This window comes from Carcharodon carcharias, chromosome 37 (genome assembly GCF_017639515.1).
Source record: "Carcharodon carcharias isolate sCarCar2 chromosome 37, sCarCar2.pri, whole genome shotgun sequence".
NCBI lineage: Eukaryota > Metazoa > Chordata > Chondrichthyes > Lamniformes > Lamnidae > Carcharodon > Carcharodon carcharias.
In genome coordinates, this window is record NC_054503.1 from 3344403 (window position 1) to 3348510 (window position 4108).

Below are 4108 nucleotides of genomic sequence, written 5' to 3' on the forward strand. Positions count from 1 at the left end.
CTGAAGGTGTGCTGCGCTGGCGTGGGGGCAGTACCGAGGGTGTGCTGCGCTGGCACAGGGGCAGTACCGAGGATGTGCTGTGCTGGCGCGGGGGCAGTACCGAGGGTGTGCTGCGCTGGCGTGGGGGCAGTACTGAGGGTGTGCTGCGCTGGCGCGGGGGCAGTAGTGAGGGAGTGCTGCATGGGGGCAGTAGTGAGGGAGTGCTGCGCTGGCGCAGGGGCAGTATTGAGGGAGCGCTGCATTGATGCAGGGGTAGTAGTGAGGGAGTGCTCCGCTGGCGTGGGGGCAGTAGTAAGGGAGCCCTGGGCTGTCGGAGGGGCGGTACCAAGGAAGTGCTGCACTGGCGCGGGGGCAGTACCGAGGGAACATTGCGCTATTGCGGGGGCAGTACCAAGGGAGCGCTCCGCTGGCGCGGGGGCAGTAATAAGGGAGCCCTGGGCTGTCAGAGGGGCAGTACCGAGGGAGTGCTGCACTGGTGCGGGGGCAGTACCAAGGGAGCATTGTGCTAGTCCAGGGGCAGTACTGAGGGAGCGCTCCGCTGGCGCGGGGGCAGTAGTAAGGGAGCCCTGGGCTGTCGGAGGGGCAGTACCGAGGGAGCGCTGCACTATTGTGGGGGCAGTACCGAGGGAGCGCTCCACGGCCCAGGGGCTGTATTGAGGGAGTGTTGCGCTGGGTTGGGGGCAGTTTGTTGGAGACCTCAGTTTAATAACATCCATTCGTCCACTCAGGTTCCTGCAAAAGATTTCACGGCCTCTATTGGCCGAAGAGCTGGAGAGTTCTCCCAGAAGTTCTGAGCCAATATTTTTCCCTAAACCAACATCACTAAGACGGATTATCTGGTCATTATCATGTTGCTGTTGGTGGGTGCTTGCTTTGTGCAAATTGGCTGCTGCATTTCCTACGTTATAACAGTCAGAACCTCGGTAATACTTCATTGGCTGTAAAGCTCATTGAGGTTTTCTGAGGTGATGAAAGGCGCTACAGAAATGCAAGTCCTTTCCTTCCTTAACTTCAGCTAGTTTTAGTCTGAGATAGGTTGGATAGGCAATACATGGTCATTTTAAACTGCATTCCCAGGCACCTGGTTGTTGATACCCAGTTGGAAGATGGCAGGACTGTGAATTGGAGGATTGGAGGAGCCCAGAGATCTTGGGAGGAGTTTACAGAGACAGATGCATGGAGAGATTACAAATACAAGCATGAATGGCTAATATTCCTGAACACTCTGCATCGGAAGGTCATGGGTGCAAGTTCCATTCCAGACACTGGAGCATATAATTCAAGGGGAGACGGTGGTAATGTCACTGGGCTAGTAATCTGGAGGCCCAGGCGAATACTCTGGGGATATGGGTTCAAATCCCACCATGGTAGCTGGTGGAATTTAAATTCAATTAGTAAATCTAGAATTTACAGCTACCACTTGTGTATATAGAACTTGAATCTTGCTGAAAAGAGCGACATGTTGCCGAAGCATTTTGTTTAGCAATTATCAGAACAAACGCAATGCCACCAATTTTTAAACGATCACAACAATTTATAATAAAGGAGGAAAGGGTACTGTTTGGTTGGCAAATTGACTCTGGCCAAGGTGTTGCCACGGAGAAAGCAATGGGGAAATTTAGGCTCCCCAAGTTCCCGGGTAATTCGAAAAAGGCACAAGGCTTGAATATCTTCCCTCTGCTTGCACGGAGCGGGTCCCTGAGTGTGGATGTACGTCACATCTAGCAGGTGTAAGTGAGCCACATTATGAGCTGGACTGATTATCTTAAATTGGTTGTTAGTATAGCTATTAGCGCACTCGGAATTGTTCTGCAAGTGCTGTCCAATTGTGCAATCACGTCCAACAGTAGACGTTTTGTTTTGGGCTTTACAACTGCAGGCTGATTGAGTAAGGTCTGTACGCTGCCTATTCCAAACAACTGAAGGAACATGCTGTTTTGATTCGATCAGCCAGTCGCTGGGTCTATGGCCTACGTACCCGGCATTGCACTGGCATTGAAATTCATGCATGACGGTGCTCAATTGTGCAGTAGCTTTAGACTCACGCTGCATCCTGGTAGTGGGAAAACACCGCTCGCATCGCCACTGCATAGGGGCAGCATGAATCAGCTTGCTCAACCCGTTAAAAGTTTTGAAATAAGTTGCCTTTCCAGGGTAATTTAAGGTTGGCTGCAAGTACACCACCCGCTCCCAACTCTCAGCAATGCGGTTGATTCTTAACTGTTTTCTGAAATGACCGAGCAAGCCACTCTGTTCAACGGCAATAAGGGATGGGCAACAAATGTTAGTCATGCCAGCGTCGGCCACATCCCATGAAAGAGTAAAGAGGAAAAAAAACTGCTCGCTGTTCATGCGTTTACAGAATACTGAGAGAATGCTGTGCCATCGGAGGTGCCACCTTTCAGGTGAGATGTCAAACTGAACTCCCTTTCCTTGCAGGTAGCTGTGAAAGACCCCATGGCCACTAATTGAAGCAACACCAGGGGTGTGTTCTCTCTCAATATTTATCCCTCAACCAGCGAGGAGGGCAAGTAACTCCGGGAGATAATCGGCTATCCCTCGCTAGCGAGGGTGATTGCGTTCCATGAGTCCGAAGACAACCGATGAGACTGATTCAGGATCTGCAGACTTTACAGCAAGTGGGCTATCAGGTCGTGTGTTATCAGTTCTGGTCACAGTGTTCTTTTCGCCGCTCTTGTTTCTCCTCATTTTGCCGTTGTTGGGTCTCAAAATGCTGGGATCCTTCCCACAGACTCTGCCGCCACCTGACTTCAGTCCAGGGCGATGGTCTCCCAAGAGTGGATGTCAATGTCGCATTTCTTCATGTTGGCTTTCAGCCCCTGAAGCATTTGTTCTGCCCTCCTTTGGTGTGGCGGCCATTTCACCCGCTGTATGTGAAGCTGGGACCTGCCTGATAGCATTCCCTTCTCCCCCCGCTTTTTTTGTGTCTTGGGGCCCAGGAGGGGGAGAGGGAACTGCTCTGAATCACAAGCTGGAGCATTGATCTCCAGTTTCCAGGCTGGGGGCTGGAGCCCAAAGGTAAACAGTAATGAGGTGGTCGGTAGGGAGGGAGTTCAGGTCAGGGGGTTGGTGGGTGCAATGGTCTGCAGTGACGGCTGCATAAGATAAGAGAGCGGTACATTTGTGGAGGAGGGAAGTTGGAACAATATTTGGGGGTCAATCGGAGGGGGTATTTTGGGGGTCAGTAGATGGCATATTTGGGAGGATGTTAGGTATATTGGAGGCAGTGAGATGTTTAGGGGAAATGGATGGCGTGTTTGGGATATCAGTGGGAGGTATATTCTGGTGGGGCAGCTGGAAGTGTATGGGGGAGCAGAGGGAAACTTATTTGGGGTCATTGGGTGAGATATTTAGGGTGTCAGAGGTAAATTTGTTGTCAGTAGGAGGTGATGTTTGGAGGGGGGCAGATGGGTGTCAGATTTGGGGCCGGGGGAGGTATATTTGATGAGGTGGCTGGGATATTTGGGAGCAGAGGGAAGGGGTTTTTGGGGTAGTGAGTTGGATATTTGGGGGCAGTGGATGGGATATTTGAGGGCAGAGGTAGGGGTATTTGGGGCAATGGGTTAGATATTTGGGGCAGATAGGGGTATTTGGGGGCAGAGGGAGAGGTATTTTGGACAGTGGGTTGATATTTGGGGGCACAGGGAGGGGTATTTGGGGCAATGGGTTAGATATTTGGGGCAGAGAGGGGTATTTGGGGCATTGGGTTATATATTGGGCAGAGGGGGTATTTGGGGGCAGATGGAGAGGTATTTGGGACAATGGGTTGGATATTTGGGGGAAGGGGAGGGGTATTTGGGAGATACTGGATGGGATATTTGGGACGGGGGGGTTATTTGGGGGATATTGGGTGGGACATTTGGGACATGGAGACATTTCGGAAGCTATGCGTGGGGGCTTTTTGAGGCTTGGTGGGTGGTACATTTCGGGGGAGGGCGGGGTCCTGGGTGTCATGCATTGATTGGTTGAGCGGCTGCAGCTCCCGTCCTGATTCGATGGCCTGATACTGTTTTGCTCTCTGCCGATTGGCTGGCCGCATGTCGCCTTGTTGCGCTCCTCGGAAACTGATTGGCAGGCGAGGCGAAAT